This window comes from Rhinoderma darwinii, chromosome 2, assembly GCF_050947455.1.
Source record: "Rhinoderma darwinii isolate aRhiDar2 chromosome 2, aRhiDar2.hap1, whole genome shotgun sequence".
Lineage (NCBI taxonomy): Eukaryota > Metazoa > Chordata > Amphibia > Anura > Rhinodermatidae > Rhinoderma > Rhinoderma darwinii.
The window spans coordinates 124,563,773-124,583,532 of NC_134688.1; the positions used below are offsets into that span (position 1 = coordinate 124,563,773).

The following is a 19,760-nucleotide window of genomic DNA, read 5'->3' on the forward strand; positions in this document are numbered from 1 at the left end:
TACTCCCTTAATATCTTTCTCTTCTAAGATAAGATAAGATTTGGTCTAGTATTGTACTCAACTGAAAAACTTATAAAGAAATTTACTCTCCCCCACCCCCATCCCCTGATACAACTGGCTGCAGCAGGACCTCCACTCACTGCTGTGTGCAATAGAAGATGAACATAAAAGAACACCCAACTGAGAAGACCCATTCCTTCAGCCATGTTCACTGCCAGATTTCAGTATACTGATAGCGTGGGCAAGTATAGGTTTATTGTTCCTTTAACATCTACACTTCCAACCTCACGAGAATTGGTCAGGAGAGCAATAACACAAAATCAACTATAACATCAGATAGCCATACTTATTTCTAATACCAATTCAATAACATTAGATGGGTTAGAGAAACCTGTACTTATAGGTGAGATAATGATTCATAAATCAAGTATTATTCCTGAACAGCCTAAAAATGGGATTGCACAAACTTCTACCATTCATTTTATTACAAATCTCAATTGCAGATTTCTCTACTCTGGATAATCCGCTCAACGGGGGAACTGCTGCAGCGCAAACTATGTTGTAATAACGGTCAAAGGAAAAAGATTGGAAATAACGGTCATAGAAAGCAGATCACAAAACCAAATTATATGCGACAAATCAGAACATAGATTAAAAAATCCCCTCAAGTTAAAGCAATAAATAAAAAAATTGGACAGTTTTAGGACACAACTAAGAATATCACATTTTAAAATTAAGAAGCATCAATTATCTTGGCTTGTGACCGTTATGAGAGTTGGACCCGAGCAGGAAATCATCGCTCCATGCTGGGGAGGACTTTCTTCTTCTATAGAATCAAGGACCAGATCATTGTATGGACAACTACTGTACAGTCCAACAGTTGATCAATACCTCACCTGTCCTTATATACTCATAAGTCAAGCAAAGGGGATAACGAATGTTCGGGCTGTCATATGTACTCTGGCGGCACTAAACAGACCTATATAAATATATTTTTTATGTGTTCATTTTAAAAACCACAAATAAATGGTAATGAAAAAAGAAGTATCATATGATAAACAAGGAGTGTCCGGTTCATACAATTTTGGTGACTCTTTTATGTATAGCCAATAGGAAGCAATAAATAATTAAAGTGGATCTGTCAGGTTTCCTATGCTTTCCCTATCAGTCCTGGCAGGATTTAAAGGGCATCTTACAGCCATAGTACTGTGCTATTGGCTTTAGCGAATTAGTTAAAGGGGTTGTCTGCTTTGGACAATCCCTACTTGTTATGCTGGCCATACACATTCGATGTATGTTCGCAGAACCTGACTATTTCGTCCGACCATCTAATGTGTTTGGCGGTGTCCCGACTCTCCCGAGGGCAGAATATATATATATACACACATATATATACACATACATACACACACACATACATATACACACACAAAATTCCCAATTAATGAAAACAGCAGTCTTGTTTTTTAGAAAAATAGAACCACCTTTATTTCACTAACTGGTCACCAAAAGTTGTATATTTCGATGTACAATGCCTACAGTTATAACTGCATGATAAGAATGAGAGAGACTCAAGCAATATTCCAGCTCGAAGCACAGTATCAGAAGTGATATCTGGGAGGTAAAATGACATCAAAGATAACATGCAAACTACATGATAATACAGAATTGTCATAACACATCAGTAACTAGATACTGGTGCTACAGATTCATAGCGTAGAGAAAAATGCCATATTGCCGTTAATCTGCATCATCTTGTCATGTATTGTAACTGGTTAAACTGTAGTCTGTTTAAAGAAATAAAAAATTATTATATAAGTACTTATTAAGAGGCTCTGTCACCAGAGTATAAGTGTCCTATCTCCTACATAATCTGATCGGTGACCGAAAAGAGAACAGATGCCAATGCACAAGAACATTTAGAAAAATGAGCAAAATATTTTATTCAAAATGACATATACATACAAAATGATAAAAAGAATCCATAAACCAACAGGTTAAAAAGACCAAACCGCCATACAATATATAAGGAAGGTAACGTCTGAAGTTGACGTACAATAATGACAACCAAAAGGTATGATCTAATAATCAGGGTACATAAATGCATAAGTATGAATAATACATTAGTGAATAAATGCAAGAAAATGTGTGAACATCAAGCACATACCCATTGATCAACCAGATGGAAGCACGGCGATGTGTCATTATTGTACGTCAACTTCAGACGTTACCTTCCTTATATATTGTATGGCGGTTTGGTCTTTTTAACCTGTTGGTTTATGGATTCTTTTTATCATTTTGTATGTATATGTCATTTTGAATAAAATATTTTGCTCATCTTTCTAAATGTTCTTGTGCATTGGCATCTGTTCTCTTTTCGGTCATATATCATGCTTTGGATGCCCCATGGGTATACACCCCTGGATCTGGTTCATATTTAACATGCTTGCTGACAGCCGCATCTTCACTTTATTTTGAACCACTCTAGATCCATGCTGTGCTTTTTGGTCATATAATCTGATCGGTGCTGTAATGTAGAGAACAGTGGTTTTTATTTTGAAAAACAATCATTTTTGACCAAGTTATAATAAATTTATGCTAAATAGTTTCTTAATTGAAAACACGCCCAGTTGTCTCTTTTTACCAACTGGGCGTTGTAAAGAGAAGTGTATGACGCTGACCAATCAGCGCCATACACTTCTCATTGTTCAGCCCAGCTTCTTTCGCTGCACAATCACACTGTAACAATGGGCTGGAACAAATGAGAAGTGTAGGACACTGATTAGTCACTGATTGGTCAGTGTCATACACTCCTCTGTACAACGCCCAGTTGGCAAAAAGTAAAAACACGCCCAGTTGTCTATTAAGAAACTAATTAGCATAAATCTAAAATTTTTATAACTTGGTCAAAAATGATCGTTTTTTAAAATAAAAAACATTGCCATCTAACTGCAGATCAGTTCTCTAAAAAGTAGCATTAGAGAATCCCATTAACATTTTACGAAGAGAGACACAAAATCGTATTGTGCTACACTCTGCAGAATGACAAGATGACTTAGCAAAGGACTAGTCTCTTGTTTACGGCACAAACACAATGGTGTGGTATTATGTGCGCACAACAGAGGGAAGACTGTGTTTAAATATCATGCTTCACAAATCTCACACTAAACTTCTCTTCGATATGTCATGTATTTTATATGAAATAGTATGGCACTTCACTAAATTCTACAGAAAAGTCACTGAAATTACTACACAAATACTAAGCCAATGTTGGCCAGGTCCATCTTAAATCCTTCTCATAACTTTTAAATAAAATCAAGTAGAACTTAGGAGAGTGGGCGCACAAAAGAAACTAGAATGCTTCAGAAAGTGAGATTGAAGGAGGTGTTAGGAAATACTGCACATGGCACAGGCTACCGGGTACTGTGGGGGCCACTTCTCCATCGCAGTGGCTTCGCTAGCACCGGGCATATGGGGCCCAAGCCCCGGATCTCTGGGCGTCTGCCACATTCAATTGTATCTGCATCCTCAGGACGCAGACGCAATTGAATTCTGTGGTGGAGCAGGGGGCTATCAGCTGAGCTCCCTGCTCCGCGATTCACTAAGCTACAGGCCACTTAAGGCCTGCAGCCTATAAGACACTGGGACAGGAACCCTGTGCAGGCCGGCGGCTTTACATCACTGAATCAAGCCGGCCTACGCAAGGGTGGTGTCTCACGGGCTGCAGGACTGAGAAAACAGACGCTGCAGCTTAGTTCGTAGTGAGTACAGGACTAGGGGAGTATAAATTGTTTTTATTTGTATACTGGGGGCACTAGTTACAGGGAGTGTGTGGCTGTGTGTGTGTAGGTGTGTGGCTGTGTGTGTGTAGGTGTGTGGCTGTGTGTGTGTAGGTGTGTGGCTGTGAGTGTGTAGGTGTGTGGCTGTGAGTGTGGGTCTGTGTCTGTGTGTGGCTGTGAGTGTGTGTGTCTGTGTGTGTCTGTGTGTGTGTCTGTGTGTGTGTCTGTGTGTGTGTCTGTGTGTGTGTGTGTCTGTGTGTGTGTGTGTCTGTGTGTGTGTCGGTGTCTGTGTGTGTCTGTGTGTGTGTGTCTGTGTGTGTGTGTCTGTGTGTCTGTGTGTGTGTGTGTCTGTGTGTGTGTGTGTCTGTGTGTGTGTCTGTGTGTGTGTCTGTGTGTCTGTGTGTGTGTGTGTGTGTGTCTGTGTGTGTGTCTGTGTGTGTGTCTGTGTCTGTGTGTGTGTGTGTGTGTGTGTGTGTGTGTGTGTGTGTGTGTGTGTGTGTGGGGCTGTGTGTGTGGGGCTGTGTGTGTGGGGCTGTGTGTGTGGGGCTGTGTGTGTGGGGCTGTGTGTGTGGGGCTGTGTGTGTGGGGCTGTGTGTGTGGGGCTGTGTGTGTGGGGCTGTGTGTGTGGGGCTGTGTGTGTGGGGCTGTGTGTGTGGGGCTGTGTGTGTGGGGCTGTGTGTGTGGGGCTGTGTGTGTGGGGCTGTGTGTGGGGCTGTGTGTGGGGCTGTGTGTGGGGCTGTGTGTGGGGCTGTGTGTGGGGCTGTGTGTGGGGCTGTGTGTGGGGCTGTGTGTGGGGCTGTGTGTGGGGCTGCGTGTGGGGCTGCGTGTGGGGCTGCGTGTGGGGCTGCGTGTGGGGCTGCGTGTGGGGCTGCGTGTGCAGCACCATCTACAGGGGCTGGGCGCGCGTGTGCAGCACCATCTACAGGGGCTGGGCGCGCGTGTGCAGCACCATCTACAGGGGCTGGGCGCGCGTGTGCAGCACCATCTACAGGGGCTGGGCGCGCGTGTGCAGCACCATCTACAGGGGCTGGGCGCGCGTGTGCAGCACCATCTACAGGGGCTGGGCGCGCGTGTGCAGCACCATCTACAGGGGCTGGGCGCGCGTGTGCAGCACCATCTACAGGGGCTGGGCGCGCGTGTGCAGCACCATCTACAGGGGATGGGCGCGCGTGTGCAGCACCATCTACAGGGGATGGGCGCGCGTGTGCAGCACCATCTACAGGGGATGGGCGCGCGTGTGCAGCACCATCTACAGAGGATGGGCGCGCGTGTGCAGCACCATCTACAGGGGATGGGCGCGCGTGTGCAGCACCATCTACAGGGGATGGGCGCGCGTGTGCAGCACCATCTACAGGGGATGGGCGCGCGTGTGCAGCACCATCTACAGGGGATGGGCGCGCGTGTGCAGCACCATCTACAGGGGATGGGCGCGCGTGTGCAGCACCATCTACAGGGGATGGGCGCGTGTAGCACCATCTACAGGGGATGGGCGTGTGTAGCACCATCTACAGGGGATGGGCGCGTGTAGCACTATCTACAGGGGATAGGCGTGTGTAGCACTATCTACAGCGGGTAGCTATAGGGGCCATAGTCTTAGGGTCAATTCACATGTTGCGTAAATACTGCAGATTTTCCACAACAGAATTTGTTGTGGAAAATCCGCAGCATAAAACATTAGAAGCAAAGTGGATGAGATAGAACAACTCTCATTGACACACTGCGTGAATACTGAGCCTAAAAACCGGAGGCTGGCCTGGATGACGTCAGAGAGCCGACCTCCTGGGATGATGTTTCATCCTATGTGACCGCCGCTGCAGCGGTCTCCTGGAATAAAACGTAATCTCAGGAGGCTGGCCTGCTAGCATGCCGGCTAAATGCTGCAGTTATCCGCAGCAGACATTCCGGGCAAAAAACTGCAACACCAGTTTGGTGTAATTTTGTCGACCCGGAATTCCCTGCGGCCACCCGGGGGAAAGATACGCTGTCTAACTTTACACAGCGTCACCGCCCCGTGTGAACTCAGCCTTCTAGATATGCTGTCTGAGATTTTTTTTTTTTTCAGGGGGTAAACATAAGTGTCTTGGGTAGAGATGGACGAACTTATGAAAAGTTCGGTTCGGCTGGTTCGCCGAATTTCTTGAAAAAGTTCGATTCGGACCGAACCTGTAATTCAAGAAAGCCCATAAAAATCGTGTATGGAGCTCCCGTAATGACGGGTGGCTACATGTGTGCACCTGGCATTACGGCAGCGTTGCTATGCGACGTCAGTAAATAGTCACTGTCCAGGGTGCTGAAAGAGTTAACTGATCAGCAGTAACTCTTTCAGCACCCTGGACAGTGAATTCCGATCACAATATAGAGCAACCTGTAAAAAAAAAAAAAAAAAAGACGTTCGTACTTACCGATAACTTCCTGCTTCTTCATCCAGTCCGGCCTCCCGGCCGTTGCCTTGGTGACGCGTCCCTCTCGACATCCGGCCCGACATCCCTGGATGACGTTTCAGCCAATGTGACCGCTGCGTCATCCAGGGAGGTCGGGCTGGATGTCAAGAGAGGGACGCGTCACCGTTGCCTTGGTGACGCGTCCCTCTTTCGGCATCCAGCCCGACCTCCCTGGATGACGTTTCAGCCAATGTAACCGCTGCAGCCAATCACAGGCCAATCACATGCTGCAGCGGTCACATGGACTGCCGCGTCATCCAGGGAGGTCGGGCTGGATGTCGAGAGGGACGCGTCACCGTTGCCTTGATGACGCGTCCCTCTTTCGGCATCCAGCCCGTCCTCCCTGGATGACGTTTCAGCCAATGTGACCGCTGCAGCCAATCACAGGCCAATCACATGCTGCAGCGGTCACATGGACTGCCGCGTCATCCAGGGAGGTCGGGCTGGATGTCGAGAGGGACGCGTCACCGTTGCCTTGGTGACGAGTCCCTCTTTCGGCATCCAGCCCGACCTCCCTGGATGACGCGGCAGTCAATGTGACCGCTGCAGCGGTCACTTGGACTGAATCGTCATCCCGGGAGGTCAGACTGGAGGAAGAAGCAGGGAGTTATCGGTAAGTAGGAACTTCTATTTTTTTTACACGTTAATGTATATTGTGATCGGAAGTCACTGTCCAGGGAGCTGAAACAGTTACTGCCGATCGCTTAACTCTTTCAGCACCCTGGACAGTGACTATCTCCGGACGTCGCGTACTGGAGAATCAGTGACTCATAAGCCGGGTTCGGTCAAAACGTGTTCGGCCGAACCCGGTGAAGTTCGGATTCGCTGCGAACCGAACTTTTCACGATGTTCGGACCGAAACCGGGTTCGGTTGCCCCGGTTCGCTCATCTCTAGTCTTGGGGCTTGTGCCCCTGATCTTTTAAGACCCTAGGAACACACCTGGTTCACCATATGAAAATTCCTGCAACTGGGGCATAACACTAATACAAGCCCTATGTGTAGGAGAACATTTTATCTCCAATAGGAATCGGAATCAAACGTCAGTATTTACAAAGTGATAAGAGTTAGGCCTCATGCACACGACCGTAGCCATGTGAACAGCCGTGATTTTCGGGTCGGCCGGCTGCAGTGTCACCCGCAAATCACGGGCCGTGCACATGGCCGCGTGCATTATTTTCTATGAGCCTGGACCGCAAAACATGGGCGTAATAATACATAGTTACATAGTAGGGCTGAAAAAAAGACATGTCCATCAAGTTCAACCAAGGGATGGGAAAGAGAAGGTAAAAACTTCTACACATAGGAGCTAATATTTTTTTGTTCTAGGAAATTATCTGTCCCTGCTGTGACCAGCTCCTGCGGTAGACTATTCCATAGATTCACAGTTCTCACAGTAAGGCCGGATTCACACGAGCATGTGCGTTTTGCGTATGCAAAAGGACCATAACTTCAATGGGTGCGTGATGCGCGAAAAACGCACAAATATAGGACATGTCGTGAGTTTTACCCAGCGGACACCCGCTGCGTGAAAATCACGGACTGTCTGAACCGTCCCATTGACTAACATAGGTCCGTGAAAATCATGCGCATTGCACGGACGTATTAAACGTTCGTCTGAATAAGCCCTAAAGAAGGCTTGTCGCCTCTGCAGCTTGAACCTTTTTTTCTCCAGACGGAGGGAGTGCTTCCTTGTTTTTTGAGGGGGTTTTACAATGAACAGGATTTCACCATATTTTTTGTATGTGCCATTAATATATTTAGATCAGTTAATCATGTCGCCCTTAGTCATCTTTTTTAAAGGATCAATGGGTTTAATTCTTTTAATCTGTCCTCATAACTTAGATTCTCCATGCCCCTTATTAGCTTCGTTGCTCTTCTTTGTATTTTTTCTAACTCCAGGCATCCTTTCTATGAACGGGAGCCCAGAACTGAACTGCATATTCTAGATGAGGCCTTACTAATGCTTTATAAAGTGGTAATCTTACAGCCCTGTCCCGCGAGTCTATGCCTCTGTTAATACATGACAGTATCTTGCTGGCCTTTGAAGCAGCTGATTGACATTGCATGCTATTATTTAGTTTATGATTTACAAGTACACCCAGATCCTTCTCAACAAGTGAATCCCCCAGGGTAGCTAATAAGACATGTCCATCCTTTTTGCGGTCCAGGCTCCTGGGTCATGCACGGACCGTGGAAACCACGGTCGTGTGCATGTGCCCATTGAAATGAATGGGGCCGCAATTCTCCCGCGGATATTCGGGGGAATTGCGGCCGCAAAAGCACGTGTGTGCGCATGGGGCCTTATGTTTTGCGTGAATAAAGCCTATTTCATACCCGTGTGCAGTCTGTTTCGGTTGACATAGCCATTACAAATTTCAGTCGAATATATTTTGGCCCATGATTGCGTTAACACTGATCAGTGCAATTCAATGGGGCTATTCACACATCTGGTTTTTTTTTTTTCACAGAGCGTGTATGTTTTGCGTGAAACTAACCGCATTCTTTGTGGATCAGACTCGCCCATTGAACTCTATGGGTGCGTAAGAAAGAGAACGGACAGTACACAGAATACATCCATGTGTTGTTCATTTTTCACGCATCAGTTGCCGAAGAAATGCAGAGAGAAAAAAAAAAAAAAAGTAAAACCAGGAAGTTCTTGCAGAGGAGAAATACGGACAAGAAAAAAAAATGGATGGCACACGATAACCACACTGCAAAAAACTGGGCATTTTTTCATGTATATGACTGTCCTTGTTGCATCAGACACAAATCGAACACACTCATGTAAATAAGGCCTTAGAATCGGATTGTGGAAAAGGGAGCTCCAGATCTAAATGTGTAATATTATAACCCCTAACAGATTATTAATAAACAAAATGATATCAAGGTCATCGGTATATGATCGGTACTTATCAGACACCGGGAACCGATCCAGCACGATGTTGCCGGAAGCAGATGGCTCCGGTCAAACAATAGCGGCCGAGCTGCAGTATTGCAGCTCTGCTCTTATTCAAGTGAATAGGAGCAGAGCTGCAGTTCCGCTGAATGGCCGCTATGCAGTGCTCGGAGCCATCTGCTTCTGGCCCGAACTACTGCATACCGTTCCAAACATCCGGTGCACAGAGGCAGCCGGAGTGGCAGATCGGTGCGGGGTCCGGATGTCGGACAAGCACCGATCATATACCGATGACCTATACGGTGGATAGGTCATCAGTTTTCAGAAATTGGACAACCCCTTTAATTACCAATTCTGTAATATACCCCTGGCCATATGAGCTATTAAGGGCATATGGACAGCATAGAGTGGGGTCCTCCGCTAAGGGGCCCATCTTTGACACAGAGAAAGGGCACAAAGATGCTCTGCATAAGCATCTCCCGCTCCAGCAGACCTGACCCATCATGCATTACATTTAATAGCCGCAATGTAATGCTCCATTTTCCCAGCAGTGGCCGCAGCAGGGGAAATGAATAGCCACACGCAACTTGCCCTGACAACAATAACTCATAAATTGGGGCCAGAGAAGTCCGTTTTATTTTAAAAAGTGTTCCATCTCCGGAATACAACCTCTTAATTTAATCGGATGAATAGTTTTGATAAAATTAAACATTTGGACAAATTGAGAAAAAAATTATTCACAGTAATATCCACTTTTCTGGAATGCACCTTTTAAGTTTATACGTTTCTAATCGCCCCACAGCTGTGACCACCATAGAACACTAGGATGGAGGTCCTGAGCCCCCTGTTCCTCCTCACTGCCTGTCTGGAAAACTCTGAATGGATCGGTGGACGAGCATGCTCGGTGATGCTCCATTCAAAGTAAATGGGACCGATGAAGTCACTTGGCCGTTTCAGTCAGTCCCATGGACATTTAACAGCGTGGCTGTAAAGGATCGGCCAGACACCGCTTCTGTGTCGATGCCCGTGGTTAGTCACTCTGCACCTGCTCCTAAGTCTGGTCGAGTGACCCCTTCTTCTACCAATCAGCCTGGGAGGCTGAGGAGTGGGAGAGCCTATCACAGCCTGGCCAGACGGAGCTAGCTCCCGCCCTCTGTCTATTTATACCTTCACTTCCTGCTCCTCCTTTGCCTGTGATTCTTTCAGTCTGTTTCCTGGCTCTGCTGCTGCTGCTTACTACTTGTCTTTTGCTTCATATTGACCCTGGCTTGACTGACTATTCTCCTGCTCTGCGTTTTGTACCTCGTCCACTCCTGGTTTGACTCGGCTCGTTCACTATTCTCCTGCTCTGCGTTTGGTACCTCGTCCACTCCTGGTTTGACTCGGCTCGTTCACTACTCTCGTTGCTCACGGTGTTGCCGTGGGCAACAGCCCCATTTCCCTTAGCTTCTGTGTACCCCTGTCCGTTTGTCTGTCGTGCACTTAGTGAGCATAGGGACCGTCGCCTAATTGTACGCCGTCGCTTAGGACGGGCCGTTGCAAGTAGGCAGGGACTGAGTGGCGGGTAGATTAGGGCTCACCTGTGTCTCCCTACCCCGCCATTACAGTGGCAGGGCACATGCTCGTCCTCTGCTCCATTCAAACTCCTCCTCACTGTGGGGGTACAGTAAGGAGGAATTGTGGCACTCGAGACCCCCAATCTAGTGGTCATTGGGCCCCCAGCGATCACTTAACTATTCTGTGGACAGGTTATAATGTCAAATCCTGGAACACCCCTTTAATGGATATGTTTGCATTTTCATTTAATTAGAAATTGATCATATTCTCTGTCATTTGTGCTCCGTTCACACAAGTGTCATGGTTTCCTTTTTTACAGTAGCCATGATGGCTATGAGAGATTTGTTATCATCCAGTTTGTAATGGATATTGGTGGAATTCTATTGACTTAATGGGTTCATCAGGTTTCTAAGCATCATTTTTTGGATAGAACAGCTCAGCATTATTCTTGGATTGTTAAATAGAAATAGGTTTTGTTTTTTTTCTAAAGAGGAAGAAAACCCTATAGCTTTAGCAAACGCACATTTTGAAATAAAAAAAAAAAAATAGATGAATGGTCTCCGGGCATTATTGCAACCCAATTTACCAGAGCTTTGCTCCTAGAACTTACGGATACAATGCATTTCCTACATTTTCAAAATGACGGCCATTGTAAACATGGTAAGACATTTAGTCAAACTTTATTTTATCCAACAACCAGTAGATTCAAATGAACAATACATTCCTGACAACTGTTCCTTAGTATGGCAGAGCTGAAGCAGACTATGTTGATAGTTATTTTTAGCTTCCTACGTGTTACCAGTCTGTTCAAATCTATATGTGTTACTGTAGTTGTGTATGATCTCAGCCTAAATCCTGGAATGAAAAGCGGGGAGGGGGAAAAAAATAAAAGACGAAACACCTAGAGGTTGTTAATTGTGAAATTCACACATTATATAACAGCCAAAAGGCTAATTGCGGGTTAAATGAGTTCAGACTGTTTTTTTGGGTGCCATAATCCTATTGAATAAGGTTTTACTCTAAATCACCGGAGTATTTTATAGAAAACATTCTTAACACTGGCTCAGGGAGAAGTGTCCACTGGGTGTCTCCAGCTTTAGCTGGGCTACCCCCGCTAAGCTTAGTATGATTAACAAGTCTTGCCCTATACACAAAGCCAGTGTAATAAACGTATGTGTTCTCTAAAACGCCACAGCGCTTTAGCGTAAAACACAGTTCAATAGGATTGTAACTGCGAGCCGTATGATCTTTCTGACAGATTTACCTCAGATTGTTGGATTCACATGTTGCAGATTCCTGTACAGGACACCACATTGAATGCTTATACAAACTATATGGAAACACAAGGTCAAAAATATGGTAACATACACAGCAGTTTGCACATCTATATGGTACAGATTTTTTCATACAGTCATGTGCATGAGGCCTAAAAGCAAATTAAGACATTTTCAGGTAATTCCTCAGTCATAAACTAGTTTTCTGCAGGCTTCCTACTTTATCTAAATAATTAGTGGGCACTCCGGGTGCGATCAATATCCAAACTCGAATATAGAGATCAAAGGAGAAAAGAAAAACCTCTAAAATAAGGCACTTATGAGTCTATGCAAGAAACGCAGAAACCAGGTAAAAACTATGGTAGTAACTTATCCAGCACTATGCGCCAGAAAACAGTTACAACCCTTGCGTTAGGAATAATTAAAAGAATTGTTATGGTGTATTAAAACAATGCAGTTGATGTACGGTTTTTGCTGTACGAATGATGAAAAAAGCCGTTTTACTGCGAATTGCAGCAATTCTATAGATTTAATGAAATTCCCCAGTGCGAGCTGTAGAACTAGATCAATTGGTGGTAAAACCGCACCTCAATGTCTGAATACACACTCATCCAGTAATAAAAATTGACTGAACTTCCAGTGTCGAATGACATCATCCCTCTTATTTCCGTTCTTCTTGGGGTGTCCACCAAATATTTATTTAAAAATAAATAAAAAAAATTTTTTTTTAAACATAGCTTCACTGCCCTTATGCTGGAAGTGGTTAATCCGTCTTTCCATGTAAATACTCTTGTCATTTCTGCCAAGCCCTAACGCACGGCAATTCCAGCCAAAATATACAACTCTTACATCATTTCGTTGTATTTTTTAATACCTTATGAGACGCTTCTAAAATGCTACATAAGCTGCTATACTAGAAACGTAATTTATCTCATACCGTGCCAGATCTGTCACATACACTATGTAGGCTGCACTACAGGGGTCCTCAAAATGAAATCTAGGAGACACCTTTCAGATGTGAATAATGCTAACGCAACAAATATATTTACAGTATCGCTGCACTTTAGGCTGCAGTCAGACGAGCGTGTCTGATTTGTGCGTATAAAGAACGCAGCGCAGTGTCTCTCCTACATTTCATGTCAGTGTGCCATCAGTGTGCATTGCGTGCGGTATGAGTTTTTCACGTCCGTGCAAGCACTTTTTTTTTTTTATTCCTCTGCATTTCTTTGTTACCGATGCACTAAACACGGACAGAACATAGATGTCATCCTTGTGCTGTCCGTGGTTTTCACATGCCCATAGACTTCAAGGGGCGACTAGGTGCGCAAAAACGCACCAATATAGGACATGCAGTGAGTTTCACGCAACGGACACTCGCATGTCTGTATAACCCCATTAAAATTAATGGGTCCGTGTGCGGTGCATTATTTGAATGCACATCACACGAACGAGGAGCACGCTAAGGACTCATTCAATTATGGTGATGTATCTGCATTTTCATTTCGAGGTATTGAACATGTATGTAGACTAGAGGAGACCATAGAGGAAAAAATACTAAATAGGGAGACTTATTGGATTTTCAGGTTAGAAACCAGACAGCCCAACGGTGTGAACATACGACATTTAATATAACATTATCCTTCAAGTATTTGGTCTATACGTATTATTTTGTAATGCACATTTGTTTTGCATATTTATGTCAGACGAGGTTATGGTTTATACTTTATTAAGAAAATGTGTTTGCTATAACTTACATACACTAAATTGGTTCATTATTTTAACCTGCATAGATATGTGGTCACATGACCCGTGTCACGTATACAGAGTTTTTAAAAAGTGTGGGTTTTACCCAGCTCTAGGTTATGACCAAGGACACTGTCCGAAACACGGAAGCCTTGCTGACCTAGTTGCTTTCTATGGATTTTCTTTTTTACAATAAATTGTGGATTTTATAGAGGAGCTTTTTCAGTGCTGGAGTCTTCTTTGACTACTACATGTTGTTGGGATCTTTCCTCCTTTTCTCCAGGGCAAAAGCCCAAACCCGCTCCAACATGAACAGATGAGCTGATTTCATTTGGTATACTCCTATGAGATAAGTACACTTTATGTAATAAGAGACAACCTTCCTTTTTTTCTGCCTCTTACCAACACCACTGAATTATACAGGGCGATTCAAAAGATTCCATACATAAAAAACGGTGGACCTCATTTATCAAAACCGTCTAACAGAAAAACTGGCTTTCTTGTCCATTAAAACCAATTACAGTGTAGCTGTAAAGGGTTTGCCAGACACAGGTTCTGTGTCGACGCCCAGGGTTAATCAGCCTTCATTAGCTCCAAGGTCTGCTAGAGTGACGCGATCTGTTACCACTCAGGCCGGCAGGCTGAGGAGAGGGAGAACCTATCACAGCCTGGCCTGACGGTTCTAGCTCCCGCCCTTGATCTATTTATACCCTCACTTGCAGAATGTTCCTTGCCTGTAATTGTCTGGTTTCCTGGCTCTGCGATTCTTGCTATTTACCTATTCACCGCTGTTACTTTGACCCAGGCTTGACGGACTATTCTCCTGCTCTGTTTTTGATACTACGTACTCTCCTGGTTTGACTCGGCTCGTTCACTACTGCCTTTTGCTCACGGTGTTTCCGTGGGCAACTGCCCCTACTTCCCCTTTTGCTTCAGTGTGCCCTTGTCTTCTGTTGTCTGTCTTGCACTTATTGAGCGTAGGGACCGTCGCCCAGTTGTACGCCGTCACTTAGGACGGGCCGTGCAAGTAGGCAGGGACTGAGTTGCGGGTAGATTAGGGCTCACCTGTCCGTCTCCCTACCCCGATTCATTACAGTAGGTTTCAATTTTCCAGAGCAGCTGAAGACATTACTCCTCTTTCTTTTCACTTGTACGGGCACTTTTTGGCTATGGTCTAACAGGAAAAATAAATAAAAAAAACGAGTCGATTCACTCTGACGGTGTGCTCGCATTTGCACTTTACCAAAAGAATTGGCAACTATGCAGAGCATGTTTTGTAAATGAAGTAAAAGTTTGTTGAAAAAAAATAAAATTTGATTAAATACAGTATTTGATTACCTGCAGCGCCACCATAGGGAAAATGCAGCATTACATCATTGCTATTGAAATCAATGGGCTGTTCGTGTAAGGCACGAAAAGCAAGAGACGCTTTTTATAGCCATCCGCCAACTCTGCCTAAAGGCCCTTTTACAGTGGCCGATTAGCAGCCGGTGCAGATCAACGACACATCGTTGATCGCCGCTCGTTTGCTCCTGTCACATGGAGCTATGAATGGGGATGAGCAGTCGTTACTCCGATTGCTCGTCCCCATACATTATCATAATGTCGGCAGCGCGTCTCCCGGTTTACACAGGGAGACGTGCTGCCGACAACTATAATATTTGACTTTAAAACTATATGACCAGCAGATGATTGAGCGTTTGCTCCTTCATCTGCTGACCGATACCCGGTTTACACTGGCCAATTATCGTCAACGAGTGTTCTGTGAACGCTCGTCTGCCCGATAAGCGCCCAGTGTAAAACCCCCTTAACAGATGAAGATTTATAAATGGGGGTCTCACTTTATTAACATAGACTTTAATAGTATATTTAAACATGGGTTTTATAAACCCAACAAGTGTTGGCAGAATCCACTTGCAATAGGACTACGTTGTGTAGAAGAACTGGTGTTAGTCACTAGATAAATCAGCAGAGAAGACTGTTAATTCTATAAGAACATAAAAAGAGGACATATACCATGTATCCATAACCGGAAAGTCCAACATGAAGGCCAAGTTTTCAGTCCACCTAGCCACTTAACCCCTTCATGCCCTGCGACATACAATTGAGTCACGGTAGCAATGTAGTTAACGTGAACCACCCTTAAGAGTACATCGCAGTGATGGTGTGGGCATTGGAGCTGTGCTCGCGGCATCACTTGGGGCTGCCGGCTGTAAATAACTGCAGTATTGCAATGTATTATAGAAACAATTAGGAGATCGGATGTTCAAGTCCTATTGCAAAAGTAGCAATAAAAACATTTGGTATTGTAGTGGTAACAACCCGCAGAATAAATTAAATGATGTCAATTATGCCACACGGTGAACATCGTAAAAAAAATGAAAAATAAATGGCAAAATTGATGTTTTTTTCTCTCTCTCCCACCTCCCCTGAATTTTTTATTTTAAATAAGAGGTTAAATACATTATATGTACCACAAACTGGTGCCATTAAAAAATTACAAAACACATCCCGCAACAAATAAGCCCTTATATTGCTACAGCGCTAGAAAAATGTAAACATTTATGGCATTTAGAAATGTTAAGATGAAAAAAAAAAAAATAGAAAAACGGCTGCGTCCTTAAGGCTCAAACTAGGCTGCGTCTTTAAGGGGAAAGGAAAATATGCATATTTTGCTCTTGCCATCTTGGAAATCCTTTTTAGTATGGTTATACAAGTCCGATTTCCACTCATATAATTCTACAAGGGAAACTAGTGCCCCAACCCAAATAAAGGATACCCTTCTACTTGCAGCATTTCCCCCACCTGCCTGGAATTAAAATGAAATAACGAACAAATGGACTGTGGGTACACAAAGGAGGACTACAAGCAAATGAACTACGGAGATGTTGTTGGTTGTCGTGGTAACTGCCTCTGAACGGGTCTGTGAAGCATTAAACTTCCATTTTACGTTTAATGAGAGCTATCTACCATGTCATTGACCATACATATATACATTTTATTTTAGATTTTAGGTTACTTAACAAGAACGAGCAAAGATTACGTCTTCAAGAAATAAAAATTGTATGTTTTAATTGGGAGATTTCACAAAATGCTGTGAAATGCGTGATTCCTTGTTTCTATGAGAAACGGTTCTTTAAGTTAAAGCTTTTACTAAGCATTGGCTTTTATCTTCCACTAAGGAATACATTACAAGCTCCACAACACAAAAGCTTCTGATAATTCCTTCTCTGCCACTCACCTAAATGTTAGGAGCTAAAACGAAATGCATCTTAAAACATTCTCTTGAGTAGTCATTATAATAAAAAGCAGAGGGACTTGCTCCAATTTTAGTAATATTTTCTGCTCCCATAAATGTTCTTTCTAAGCTGAAACAAAAGTAATTCACAGAAATGCCAACTCAAATGCCAGGTATCAAGATTCTAATACTGCAACTACGAATTCATTTGGACAGCGCAACTGCTCCAATTATGGGCGGCTGAAGCGTGGTCCACTATTCTCTGCTAAGATGCAAGAACCTAGGGGCACCAAGGCCTTGTGGCATTTTAGCATCTGACTGCTATGGAGGGCATTAGGCACCAAGTGTAAACCAAGCGTTAAAAATTGGGTTTATTGAAAGCGGCTGTCTCACGAGTACAATGATTAGCTTAGGCAAGATGTTCAAAGAGGTTTCCTGACCTTTAAGACCAAAAAAATCAAAAACCGCTGCAAATGACTAAAAGTATCAAATAAGCACATCCTGACTTTCCAAATCCCTTGTTCCATTTGTTTTTGTTGCCCGCCCTACAAGTGTTTGTTTACTTCGGCGCAGCAATGAAGTGTCATACTCCTCCCGCTGACATCACTGCCGCAGTTCTGGTTCAGCATAGGTCGGAGAAGTAGTATGACTATATAAAGAGGACCCCCCCCCCCTTTAATAGATCCTTGTCCTGGTACTCCCAGTCAAATGATACAGGAAAAGGCACAGGAAAATGCTACCGCCTTTGGAGAACACCCTTTTTCCCCCATTATTATAAAGGGTCTTGACATCACACTTACATTTGTATGTCTTAGCCCATCTTTGTAGCTCCCATGAATGTTACAAAATACATATGTTCAAGATATTTCTGTATGCAGTGTGAGTTGAATAGACAGATTGGACTTGTATTGGCACAAAATGTGTTCAAAGATAATTATTCCCACCACCCTAAGCAACTCATCCTGGATTATCACAGATGCAGAGAAAATCCCTCAGGCTAACTGAAAAAGTCTGGTCTGAAAGGAGATACTAGTGATGCCTGGACTAAACACACTTGGTAGCGCTACCGATTGATTTGAATGACTGACTGCTGCAGTCCACAAGACTGCATATGATTCAATGTATTCCTCCGGACGGCAGCTGTAGCGCTATGGTTAAACTCCATCTGTTGCCCTACCAGTGTGCCATTGTAGTCCAGGCCATAACTACATACGGTGTGACCTATATAACAGAATCCCTTTAGCTGCACACTGGCCTAATAGAGGTAATGTTTGTTAGCCAACGCAATGTTCTGTTGACTAGTCTTTTGGGTTTCAGGCATAAATCTGCCCTTCTTCAGGCCAGGAGACAGGATCTCTGTATGTAGTGGCGGCTGCATGCCATATGCTGAAACAAAAAACGGTCCATATGCTGGGGGACATAATGCTTGTCTGCATAACTACTTTACCCTACTGTATTGCAAAATAATCTGATGGTTAAAAAAAATAAAATATATATATATAAAAATGTTAATTTGAAAAATAAAATGACTACAACAGTACAAGTTTACATTTGTTGTCTGTTCTTGTACATGAATCTTAATATGAATAATAGTGGTTAAAATCTCAATTTATGATAGGTGGGGGGAGGGGTTAGAAAGACTAGCAGAAGAGAAAAAGTGGAGAAGAAGCCCATAGAAAGCAATTCGGTTGCTGTTATTATTTTCTAAGGTGCATTGAAAAGCTAAAATCTGACTAGTGCAAGGGAAAAAGAACCATTTATAATAAATCCTCAACATTGAGTTTCAGATCTGCACCATCTTACCTTATGCTTGTTTAGGGACATGTAAGCAAACAATGAAAACAAAGGGAGTTGTCCATGCATGTCCATGAACAGAGTTCTATTTTGCTTTATCAGATTTCTCCCTTTTGCACTTTGGTAAGTTTTACAATACTGATGGCTGGGTGTAGCGATACAGTAAAGGACCAGTAGCTTCAGAGAACAGCTGTCAATCACACCGCAGCCCTGCCCACAATGAGCTGCTCAGCATTGAAAACAATGTAAGCAGCGCCACAGTGGTATGTATGGCATTTTTTAATTCCACTGCAAGGTTACACAGTTATACTTTTATTATACGATGCCACAACATAAATTTGTTTCATATAGGTTAAACTCAAAGAAATTATTTTATGGTACATATATATATATATATATATATATATATATATATATATAAGACTGCTATAAAGAGTGATCTGTTCACTACATGTGTCCCTTCCCTGCACCTTTAGATTTGTTTGGAAACCCTTAAGGGCTCATTCAGACGAGCGTGTTCCTCGTCCATCTGCTGCGCATTTAAATCATTTACAGCACACGGACCCATGCAATTCAATGGGGCCATTCCCAAATGAATTGTTTTTCACGCAGCATGTGACCTTTGCATGTATCTCACTTCATGTCCTATGTGGATGCGTTTTCACCGCACACGGACTACATCCGTGTTTCACGCATCAAATACATCGAAAAGCCGAGACATAAAAAATAAAAAGAAGTGCTTGCACGGACGTGAAAACCGCATGCCACACGCAAAGCACACTGATGCCAATGCGCAACACACAAGAAATGTAGGAAAAATGCTGCTTTTTTTACGCGCGCAAATCTGACATGCTCGTCTGAATATAGCCTAAGAGGATGGAATAAGAAAAGTAATAAAGCTGGTGAGGAAAACAGCCATGCTGAACTAGGCAGAAATATTGATTGCAATACCTTAATATGATAGATAGTGGTCCTGGGACACTGGAATATAGTACGAGAGGGAAGTTATAACACAGGTGGGTGGAGGGGCAGCGTCC

General features: G+C 43.8%; 1 protein-coding gene across 1 annotated transcript in view; it reads right to left on the minus strand.

Annotated features, from left to right (window-relative positions):
* The window catches only part of GTF2F2 (general transcription factor IIF subunit 2), a 174,315-nt gene that overhangs the window by 81,203 nt on the left and 73,352 nt on the right, over positions 1-19,760 (minus strand). The gene's annotated exons all lie outside the window — the stretch shown is intronic.